The sequence below is a fragment of the Anoplopoma fimbria genome, chromosome 23 (assembly GCF_027596085.1).
Source record: "Anoplopoma fimbria isolate UVic2021 breed Golden Eagle Sablefish chromosome 23, Afim_UVic_2022, whole genome shotgun sequence".
Lineage (NCBI taxonomy): Eukaryota > Metazoa > Chordata > Actinopteri > Perciformes > Anoplopomatidae > Anoplopoma > Anoplopoma fimbria.
The window spans coordinates 3,391,766-3,404,507 of record NC_072471.1 but is presented as its reverse complement, the minus strand read 5'-3'; positions in this window follow the sequence as shown (position 1 = coordinate 3,404,507).

The window sequence follows — 12,742 nt, the reverse complement described above, 5'->3', positions numbered from 1 at the left end:
GAGGAAACACTTTAAACGTAAAATGACTCAGGGCTGGATTTATGTTTGTGGTTTAAATGCTACTCTTGTTCCAGGAGAAGTGATTAAATATCGCAATTGACCTTCAACATCCTCCTGGATCTGCAGCCCTGGCGATCAATCAACTACCTGAACCTGGGACTGCGGCACATAGAGGATTTAACTACTGTCCCGCTTAGTCGAGCTCATTAGATAATTCCCACGGTCCGTCCCTTCTGTCTCTTTGTTCCTATCCATTTCTTCCTCTCCATATCTGCAACTGATGACACTCAGGCCGTCCTTATCGTCTTGTCCAGGTTGTTTTTTATTTTAATTAGAGGATGCCGGGACACAATGGAGCCCCGTCGCTATCTGCGATGCCCACCTCCATGGATCCAGCTGTTTTTTTTAAAGGGTCATTCCCCTTCATCATCTAACCTGTTGTCCAAATCTCTCCTCTTTCTCCAGAGAACCGTTTGGGGGTCCTGGTTCCCAGCGCTTTTGGAGCTCTCTCAGGAGACCAATATGGACTGATGGGCAGATAGCATCACTGCTCTGCTGTAGGAGGGAGGGGAGGGAGGTGAGGGGAGGGCTGGTGAGTTAATGAGACCAAATGAGGGCCAGAAATAGGGAGGAGCAATGGGGGTGTGAAAGGGGTTTTGATGAGGGGTAGTTAACCGTTTTCTGGGGGCGGGGGGCTGACCCGTGAGTCCTCATATCAATAGTTAGTGTTTACCCACACAGGCTGCAGAGGGCTCGGACTCTGACCCCTCATAAGTAACCTTGACACAGGATCAACATCAATAAGGCCATGATGGGTCAGGGAGCATAAGCTAGGGGACACTGCAGGTTTTTGACAGCCGGCTTTAAGGCTTTGATAAACCGGTTAACTGCTGCCTGAACTGAAAAAAGATTCAACAAACAGACAGTTTTTCTTACAGTTAAAGCTCGTATAGGAACGGACTCTTGGAAATGTCCACGTTTGAATTGTAATTTCTTCTAAGGTCATGAAAGCTGTTGTATAAATGAAAGAACAATTCCAACACTGTTAGCTTAGCAGTGTTACAGTAAGTGCTCATAAACACCTGAAACAAAAATACATGTGGACATCCCCGTGAAAAAGGTGGTTCTGGAAGTACGGTAACATGCAACATCGCTAATATAATAGCTTCCTCCATTTTTAAATCTCCGGTTCTCTCTGTTCCGTTAAAGGTCAGCACTTTTAGGATGTTTCTGAGTTGGTTATTGCCACAAATTCACTTAACAAGGTTCATAAAGGGAAGACGATTGTGGAAGTTCAGCTGAAATGCCTTGATTTTTGCTTTTTTTGAATGTCGCTGTGTCTGAGTTGTGATTTTGGAGTACCAGATGACATCCTCTGAAATGTGAAAATCCATCAAGTTGGATCGCTCACACTTGAGGACAAATGATGCAATGCACATTTGGCAATGACTGAAATGTTCCAGACAAGATCAGTACGGCAAAAACAAAAAGGGAGGCCAACGTTTTCACACCCGGGGGATTGACGAGACTCCGACTCTGCCAACAAGTGGAATAACTTCATTTGAGTTGGCTCTGCCGTCGGCCAAACTGCAGTTTGAGGTTTTACGCAAACAATGATTAGATTTTCTTCTTGCAAGAACTATTTCTAGAACTACAACCCATCTGGACTTGTCAAAGCAAAAGCAATGAAGGGAAGCCATGTTTTGATGCATTGCATTGAACTTTCAATTAAAATGAGATTGGGTGCAACTCCTTATGCAACTTGTTAAAAACCTTCTTTGACACTTTTTGCAGGATGTAAAGAGTAACATGTCCAACTCCAACGTGCTCCTCTGCAGCTTTATACTTTCCATGGTCAGCTATCCAATGATGAGGCGCCTCGTGCATGAAAAGTAGTTATTCCATGACAAAGAAAAAAAAATAACGCAATAATAGACCATTAAAAAACTGACCTTCTGCTGGCAATAACTAAAGTACAGTCTACAATTATAAAAAAATGTTGCTCCACTTCCTGCTCCAACGATACTTACCTTGGACTAAACCCACTTAAAGGAGTCAACAACATTTTTGTTCAATAGCAGGACAAACTAGAGGAACTTTCATCTTAATACGGCAAAAACACACATCAAAGCACATTTTGCAACATGACCAATTACCTTTATTCTATTGTATGTTAAACAGTTTAAAGGGTATAACATGAATTACTTTTGCAATAAAAAGTAAAATACAAAAAACTGTAAACAATATAACATGGCTCTTACACACTCGCTAGAAAAGAACATCAGTATTGGACAATTATGCAAAACCCCAGATTACGTCTAACGCTAGCGGGTTAAGAATTATCACTAGTTACAACAAATACATTGTTAAGGTTAAGTACCACAATACTAAATAAAGATTAAGGACAGGCTGTGGTTTTGGTTACAATAAAATGAGATGGGAGACAAACTCTGGTCTCTTGCATGGAAGATGTACTCATCACACATCCATCTTCCCACGCACACTCAACACCCTTGTTTTCAGTCTTGCTATATATAGAGTACACTACTTCCTGCATTGGCACTTAATGTTGGCATTGGACATAAATCCAATACTGCCATGCCTAACTTGCAGCTTTTGGCGAAACGGCACAATTCATGAGTTTGTTTTTCATTTTTTCTTAAGGCCTACCTCGATTCGGTCGATACTTCTACACACGTTGGTGGCAAAAAAATAGTTTTGAAATGTTGATAGTTTGACTTCTTCAAACTTTGCTCGCACTTGCAGATTTTGTGACGTGTGTCCAAGTCTTGTGAGAGAGTGACGGGCGTAAAGGTCACATTGCCACGTCCTCGGCGACGACTCAGAGAGATAGCGAGGTTTAAATGAGACTGAAAGGACGCCGCCACAGAGACGATGGCCTCTCTGGGGATATCACAAGCATCGCTCGTACATAAATAATCTGAGATTCCTTCTAATGTGCGACAGATGAAAAAAGCCACAGATCCCTCATTTCCTCGCCGTGAATAAAGTAGGTCACCTCTACGAGTCATTAGCCTCATCAGTTCCCATTACATATTCATTGAGAGAAATGGGGGGTTTACGTGTTGATCGGCTCCCCCCCCCAACTCCCACCTCCTCACCCCTCGTCAGTACACATGAAAGCTCGGGCATAAACGGGCATTCTCGTCGTTGGAGCTGATTGTGCATCTCCCCTGTGGTCCCGGTTTGTATCAGAGAGCATTCAGAGCTCCCAGAGGACTGCCTCCTTTTGTCGGAGCTCGGAGGAGTTAAATCGTATATAAAACAAATTAATTGCCCCTGTTAGATCACTCAAGCACTCACCCAGGGGAACATGTGCTTATCACACAACCAGGACCGCACACACACACACACACACACACACTCTGCTCTTAGCGTTCCTCTGCTTGCCAGCTCCAGCCCTCTGTGGAATTAGTATAGCAGGAGAGGAGGAGGGGAGTCACTCCTCTCCATCTGTTGGTCTCCTCCGAGTCCTGACTCCCGCTTTAATTACGTACACCCGTCCCGTACCTATCCCCATCTCTGCACTCCATCTGTCCCACCCGGCTCAAACCTGCCTGATAGGGACCCCCTCGTGTGGTTTTATGGGGCCAATCGGCGTGGCCCCTTTAGAGAGCGAGTACAGTGGGTGATGAGAGATTTTACAGCCCGCCAGACCTGGTCCTCTTTCAGCCTGGTTCTCTACTGTAGAGGTCACTCTGATTGCAACCTTTATGGCTAACGCTAACGGCCGTCATGGCAGACAGCACAGCAGGCCTGCCGACTGGCCTTTATGGCCTTAAGTGTGTGTTTGTGTTGAAGAGTGTGTTGCCCATTGAGGTGTTTATTGCCTCGTAAGAGTGTGTGTTTAACGAGATTAGGCCGGTATATTGTGTGTTGATATGTAGAGAAGCAGAGTGTAAATGTAAAGTACACTTATTGTAGTACAATTGTACTTATACTTGTGTATCTGCATCTGTGCAACTTTATACTTTCATGCTAAAATTAAAGATACATGTTGAACCGTTTACTCCACTACATTCATAGCATTGGTGCAGTTTGTAGGTGTTTTGCAGATAAAGATCTTACATGCAAAACATATTGCTGTGAGTGATAAAAAATGATTTTTTGAGTCATGATTGGGCGTTAAGATTCATCATCAGAGTGAATGAATGCATATATCTCTAATGCATTTTGTGTTATGACCAAAAAGGTTTTGGAATAAAAGGTTTTGATGAGTCTGAATGTGGGATGTATGTGGGAGAATGCAATTCAACTCGTTTAAAAGCATGAAATCGCCCAAAAAAGGTCTTTACCTGATAAAGACAGACATCTACAAAAAGTGATAGAAGTATTTAAATTCAATTTAGAGTAAATAATAACTAAAGGGGTCATGTTAAGGAGTAAAAAGTTCAATATTTCATTCGGAATTGTAGCAGAGTAGAACAATTTTTACGACTTATATAATGGTTTATAAACATACGAACATGGCACTGTAAACATAATGGATTTTAAACAATTGTCATAATCATAAAACATACACCATTGCTTCACATTAAGCTGACGAAATGTGGCTGATCTTAATTATCTGCTTATAATAATAACAATAACCTTTTAAAACAATGATCTTAACACATCATAAAACGTCATAAAAACAACCTAAAATTACTTTAAAGCAAAGTTTGTAAGTAAAACATAAATTTGTAAAGTAACAAAAATTTTAATTTAGTGTATTAGGACAGAGTTCAAGAAGTATAAAGTACAAAATGCTTAAGAAAGTACCGCAAAACTGTACTGTACTACACCGATTCCTCTTCACACTTCTACAAAATACATTTCACCAAATTTTCACCAGAAAAGATTAAAGTATCAGTTGTACAAACTCCTCTGTCCTTGTTCAAAGGGACCAGAGTATTTCACTGGTGTCCACCTCGGTGTGTTCGTGTTAGCAGTTTTTTTGGCAGTATTTGTGTTGACTGTATGGAGTCTCGTTTACCTCCAACTGTGTTTCTGTGTTGCAGCGCTCTGTCATCTGTCTCTGGGGTCGAGTGGACCTCCAGCAGCACAATAAAACCAAATTGGCTATTTGTCTTGTGTGGCTCTGGCTGAGCAGGGGGCCCCGTCGCCAACTATGAGCCCATACAGAGCCATCAGAGCAGGCAGAGGGAGGCGACACACACACACACACACACACACACACACACACACACACACACACACACACACACACACACACACACAACACACACACACACACACAATGTTAATTTAGCCCGTGTAGTTTTATTCCAGCTCTTTTGTTTGGCAGATTGACTTCTTGACCTGTTGCGTCAGGTTTGTGTTCTGAACAACAAACAGAGCCTTCTCTTTTATCTTTTTATTTTTGAAACCTATTATTTACTTACATTATGCAGACATAGGATCGCAAATTAGGGTCATTGTAGGTAAAAAAAAAAAACAATTTAAAAAACACAAGGTTTAGGGGTAATATTCAGAAGAAAAAAAGTCAGAACTAGTGAGAAGAAAACGTGATATTCTCTCAGATTAAAGGAGTAAATGTACAAGTAAAAAGATCATGTCATACTGAGAAATACTTGAGTATTCTTTGAAATTATAGGGTATACATTTGCAAAAACATCAAATTGTATGAGATTGAAATCAGTTTGTGAGTTTTTTTCTAGAAATATTACCCTTCTTCCCTGGCTCCCTAATTATTATTTTTTAAGCTATTATGGCCCCAATATGCCCTTGTACATTCATGTATTTATCTGCTACTTATTTGGTTTTTTTGCCATTCAATCTTAATGATTATTTATTGTCTCGTGTCACCACAATATTGACTAGATCTGTCAATCTATGTGTACTTTTGTTTCTATGGCTGATAAATGAATGCCACAAGTTGAGAATCCAACATACAACCGGTCTAGATTTAGCTAAAACTCAGTCACTTTATGTTTATCACAAAGATAGACCGAAATGAAAAGGTTTTAAATATTAATAAGAATTGGATAAGAGAAGGATGGAGAGACATGTAGCAGATGAGCAAGACAGAAAGAAAGAAAGAAAGAAAGAAAGAAAGAAAGAAAGAAAGAAAGAAAGAAAGAAAGAAATACAGAAAGAAAGAAAGAAAAAGAAAGAAAGATGGAAAGAAATACAGAAAGAAAGAAAGAACTACAGGAAGAACTACAGAAAGAAAGTAATGCAGAAAGAAAGATAGAAAGAGAGAGAAATTCAGAAAGAAGTGCAGAAAGAAAGAAAGTTCCTCAATAGAAGGTGGGACAGTGATGATATCCGGGTGTGACCAGTTGAGAGTCCCGGCCCTTTAAGAATTCAATGAGGTCCAGGTAGACCGACCAGTAACGTCCACAAACACAGCGACACCCTGGGCCGAGTCGAGCCGGTCGGGCCTGCTGGCTCTTCGGGGGCCGTGGAGGACCGGTGGCCCCCAGCAGGACTAAACAAACTCCTCAGTCAGAGCCTTAGCAATGCAAATGGATGTAAATACCATAAATGTGTGTGTGAATGGACCGGCCCCCAGGGGGGCTAACGTACCCCTGTAATCAGCCGACCCCAGAGCAGTGTGTGTGTGTGTGTGTGTGTGTGTGTGTGTGTGTGTGTGTGTGTGTGTGTGTGTGTGTGTGTTCCTGCTTGCCTAATAAGCTAATTTACCCCAAGGGCCACGAGTGTGTTTATCAAAGACATTCTTCTGTCTCATTCATCCATCTCTAAACTCTTTCAGTCTTTGAGTGAAATAAGAAAGAATGAATAAGAATAAAGATGTTGACTCACTGATGTTGTTGAGCTGAATCAGTATAAATCCCAGAAAAGATGTCGATCAATAAGAACAATAACTGCCCCTTTTTTTTTTTTTGAGCACAGGAACTTCTACAGGGAACTTTTACAGGTACTTACCTGCGTTTCAGAAACAGGAACCTGGTTCCAGTTCTGGTTCATGGATCAGAAATTGGCGCCCCTTGAAAAGTCCCTGTTGCTGAGATGGGATTTTCTGATTTGCAAGATTTTGCATCCAATGAACATTAATTATTCATCATTAATACATTCAGACTGCGAGCAGACACAGGCTCTCATTAGTTAGGATTTTTTATGTTGCTGAAAAATTAAGAAGCTAAACAAAGCGAGATAACGTGAAAAATTGGTGAGTAAAAGTGACAAAAAGTGAGAGAAACTAAGCTATATGTGTCCTCATTCCAACATCAATTCTAACATCCCACATCCCAAAACAATATCTCAAACTAAGAGTTCACCTTTGTGTCTTTTATGGGTTTAAACTGCCTGATGTTTAAGGATCTTTATAAGGTTTTTTAAGTTCCTGTGACAAAAAAGGCCCACGAGCCATTCTGGACACAGAGGGAACCATTAAGAAGGGACACAATTAGGAAACAATGTGAGGAACAGTAGCAGGTCCCCGGATTAGACCAGAGGTCAAATGTTAATGTCTCCTTTTTTGTTGTTTTAAGGCCGAACACGTTGAGGAGGAGGTGTGTGTGTGTGTGTGTGTGTGTGTGTGTGTGTGTGTGTGTGTGTGTGTGTGTGTGTGTGTGTGTGTGTGTGTGTGTGTGTTTGTGTGTGGTAACTGGACAGGCTGGTTTTTCTGAGAGCGGGGGAAAGAGGTCACTCCATGCATACAGAGGCACGCCGCCTTAAATATTCCACCTTAAGCACTGAAGAATGTGAGCTATGTACATGTTTTAGTCGACTCTTATGAGGGCAGAATGGAAAAATGCGGAAAAATACATTTAAACTAAAGTGAATCCTTCAAAAAGTACATAAAGAAAATCTTAGCTGACCTTATTAGATCAGTGCAAATGTTAAATAAAAGCAAATTTCCCCGCTGCGGGACTAATAAAGGATTATCTTATCTTATCTTAAACTAAAAGTGGCAAATTCCATCTGGAAATCAAAATAGGAAAGTTTTAAAATGAAACTGTAATAATCCAGTAAAAAAAAAAGCAGTTTTTTCTTTTTCTATTCAGCTCTTTATCATTCCATTATTATTTCATCCTATCTGTTAACTTCTGATTATTAACGCCAACATTGTTTCTTTACTAATTGCAGCATTTCCTCGTTTCTTAATCGGTTCGGTATCTAATTGTCAGCGGTGAAATGTAAAGCATTGTTGCAAACGGCCACAAATATGAGGAGGATTAGGTACCGCCACCATGTTTGTGCCAGAAGAAAGAAGAGGTAATCAGTGACGCTCCTCTAATTGTCCTTGTCAGGCTTCTACAATCTTTACCACAGCAGTGTGTGATATCCGCCGGCTGACGGCTTCTCTAATTACACGTTTTTCTGAGTCCTGCATGTCGTGACACTTAACGTTGCTTTTAATACTTTGACTTTTTTCCCATCCTCCTCAGAAGAAAATGAGCGGGTTTCACCCTGCCATCGATTTAAATTCCTGCTTACATGCAGAAATTACCAGCATGTAATTGACGAGCAGGTGTGTGATATGTGGCTGCTTTTGTTTTTCTCAGACGCACGGACAAAGTTGGCAGAGGAAGAAGAAATTCCTGTTTGATTTTGTGAGCTCAATGCTTATGCACTCAGTTATTATTTTGGTGCCATTTATTTCCTTGTCAGTTTACTTTCACATTTGTTCGCTTTATGCCTCTGCTTTGTTTTCCTTTCGTAAAGAGTGACTTTACGTCCCATTTTAGCTTCATTTGAAAGGATTTCAAAGGCCTGAAGAGGTGAAAACATTCAATATTTCACATGAAAACAAGCTAAAATTATAAGAGTCAGAGAGGACATTAATAGTTGTAATCTACAAATTCACCCCAGCTCCAAAAAATGTGGATTAAGTGTTTTAAATGTATAGTGTAAATGTATTTTATTAATTGTATATCCTGTATATTGTTGTAATGTGGCAATATACCAACTTAAATGTAATTTGTCCAATTAAAAAACAAGCTTATAGGAAAGACGCTTACTTGTTTTCTTGTTAAATAATAAAATTGATACGACTCTCATGTCTGTACGCTAAATATGAAGCTGCAGCCAGTTAGCTTAGCATAGCTTGCCTCAGCCAAGTAAAACCACAACTTTTACATTTCATATTTTCATTTTCTGGGAATATTTTGTCAGACTTAGATCCAGGCTAGCTAATTCCTCCTGTTTCAAGACTGTATGCTAAGCTAAACTAAACTGCTGCTGGCAATAGCTTCATATTTACCAAACAGATATTTGGGGTAATGGTAGTTGTAATAATCTACTCATTTAACACCAAAATAAACAGATTTAATGTCAAACCACTCCCTAATGACCCATAATCATTGGTTTAATAACTAATAAGTATGTGCAACATAAATGCATTTTCTGTGAAGAAGAGCAGAGTTTAGTTTCACTGTCGCCGTTAGAATGGGGAAAGAAAAAAGAGGAGCAGAAGAAGAAAAAGAAGTCAAAAGGAAGTTGAAAAGATGGGGAGGATAACGTTAAAAAGGAAAGAATAGCAGAAGAAAAACGATACGAAGAGGGGCCGTTTGAAGGAACGGAGAGAGAAAGGTATACAGGTTGAGAAAAGCCAAAAATATGAATATTCCCTTTCCTGAGCTTTCATGTCAGAGAACATACAGTTTCCTGAGTGTTGTCCTATCCCGACCCGTAGCTGGTGTTATCGCCTCTCTCCCTGGAAGCACCAGCCCAGATAATTACTCTGAGAAACCCAGATCAAATGCAAACCCTCCCAACAAACAAGCTTTTCCCATGCACCCGAGCGCCAACACACATCCCTCCGGAGCTCCGCGTTCCCTCCCTTCACCACCGTCCGTCAAGCCTCCGCGGAAAACAAACCGTGGCCTCCGACATGTAGCCTAAGAGCTTCCTTCAACTTCCTTCCTGCTCCCCCCATCTCTGTGTAATGAGCGTGATTATCAATCCAAACAATAGTTACAATAATTGCAGCATTAAAGGGTTCTCCGTCTCCCCGGCACTTCCTGTCTGGGGAAGAGTGACATGCAACAGCTTCCTGCTTCCTCTCCGAGTGAGTGGGAGTACAGGAAAGGGCGGGGCCTTCCATGACTAATCACTGCCGTCGCTAGGAGCTAATGGGCTAACAAGGTTTAGTAATGTACCATGACTTAACGACATTACATCGTCCTATAATTATATATAGAGAGCGTTATAGATATAGAGAAGGGCCGCAGAGTGAGGCCTTATCAGTTGGTGTTGCTTTCAGGGAGCTCTTTGCAATGTTTATTTCTTCGGATTGTCCTCGAATGCAACTAACAGTTCAGGCGTAAAAGTATCATCTTATCGTGTTTCACCACCATTTCTGTTTGATGATGGAAAATGGGTAATTAATTGTGATTGATGCTTGTGGAAAGTCTTCAGTGAAGTGTGTTTTTGTTCATTTTTTCGCATCTGAGAAGACGACTCCGGTGTCTCTCGCTCCTGCAAACGGGCGACCAGTTTCACCGTTTTCCACACCCGTCTGTAAGGACCTGCACGCCTGCAAACCGGCTGCAGTAAACCTGGCTCATCATCACCTATTATTACCCTGAGAACCAAAACAAAAACAAGCCTGTCGCCGTCAGAGCACACGGATGCTTTCTCACACTTTCTGACATGTTTACACTCCAAACAAGGCTGAGAAAGACTCCCGTCAGCAGCCTGCCCTCATCGCTGAGCTGTCACACACGGGCGCTAACCTGCTTTTTCTTTTCCATCATTTCATTATGTGTGAACGCGTTTGTGCACGCGGCAGGTGCGTTTTTGTAACAGCGCCCAAACTGTCTTGAGGTCATGGCGCTGCTGCGTTGCAAGTCACGCACCAGCCCGTACTCATGATGTCATGGCGACGGTATGGGGACAGCGCTTTGACCAGCATCGAGGAAGTGGCTGCATAGCGTTTTGCTTTTAAAAGAATTGGGGAACTAACTGCGGGAAGTACATGCAAGAAACAAGAGGAGGAAGATGTTTGACAACAGAAGGTGGAGGTCATTGTGGCGATGTTTGGCATGTAGATCTGTAGGTTTATCCACCTTTAGTGCAGTTAGTCCAGGAAAGGAAATTAAAGGAATGTACACTTATTCTTTTCTGGAATATGCCATAATACTGCCTGAAATACACTTAAGCATGCTACTTTTAGAGTCTGGCTAATGGGTTACCATTTTATTTTCAAAAGTGAAAGGTTTCATCCTTTTTTTTTAAACTGGTGTTACTTTTTCGTTTTCACTTTCTGAAAGATCTGCTCATCAGAGGATGACAGTGTTTGCTGTGAAATGAAATCATCAACATCTACTTCTTTGACTTTTAGATGCACTGGGACATAAAAACGGGGTGAAAATCAGGTTAAATTTGTTTTTTGTGTGGAAATAAAAGGGAAAATGAAAAACTGAGTCTTACAGGAATACTTCACCCCCAAAATGACCATTTGTATATCAATTACTCACCCAGTGTTACCTTGAATACTTGAATAAGACTTACATGCGAAAATGTAAAATGTAAGTGAATGGTGGCCGCATTTTACAACAGCAAAACTATATCAAACATCCATGACTCTACTTCTTTCTTGATTTATTCCCTCAGTAAACATTGTAAACATGAGTTTATGGTCTCAATCTCTAGTTTCAAGTCTTCTTCAATACAGCATGATGTTCATTTAGTAAATGATGCTCCATTTAGAGTCAAACAGACCATAAAGCAGGGGATGCTACCATGATGTTGTCCCGTCTAGAAGTTCTCCGTGTTGTCTTCTTAGAGCTTTAACCCTTTTAAAGTGTGTTTTCATGAAACTAAATTGTAACATTTATGGTTGCCTATGAATGTCTTATTAATGGTTTGCAAAAAAAACCAATGATGGCGACAGCCAAAGAACAAGATGGTGACCCATTGGGTGACGTCAAGATGACTACGTCCACTTCTTAAGTACAGTCTACGGTCGTGATAGCAGATGGTTTTCTTTCATGGGTTTAGAAAAGGTGATGAAAAATGACGATAATGTTTTCAAGCTAAATAAACTACTGTTGGAATGTAGAAACATGTGTTTGATTATCACATCTTTCTTGTCTGTCTACCTGCTCCTCACATTCTTTGCCTCTGTTCAAACAACCTGTCTGCATTCTGGCTCCTCACTGGAGTGTACAGAGTATCACATCTCATCTGATTACGGGCTAATCTTGTTGTTCTTGGTCGGGGTATCCTCATCATGCGATCAGGGACGGAGATAGCGTGTTGATACGGCATCATGCTACTGTAACACTAGTCTCCCATTTTCACCCAGCTGCAGTATGTCATACAGTAAAGGTTCGTGACCCTGCACTCCGTCAGTCCCCATTACCGCTCCACCCAACCTTGTTCATTAACAATGCGCCAGACAGCCGTTGAGCAAGACATGTCACTCGTGTGTCATCACCGTTGGTTGACGAATAACTTTTCGACCTCTTTCGAATTCTCTTTCGAATTCTCTGCAGACTGATTTTTCCATGCTAACAAAATTCACAGGGAATTTCAGTGGAAGTCGTCATACAGGAAACAACTGACATTAGAGGTGATTGTATTGAATCTGCACAGCTGTTTGCTCAGCGAGTATCACCAGGTACACGTGCCAAAATACGCAGTGCGGTTGGCGCTGGTGTCGGAGGAGCCTTGTTTGATCACCTAATCCTGTAATTAGTCGCTTGTGATGGTTGTCGGACTGGGAATGCTTGATTGCAATCACAACATCGGACCTGCTGCGCCGTCGACCGCATAGCAAACGCCGTGATGCAAGCGAAGGTCACAC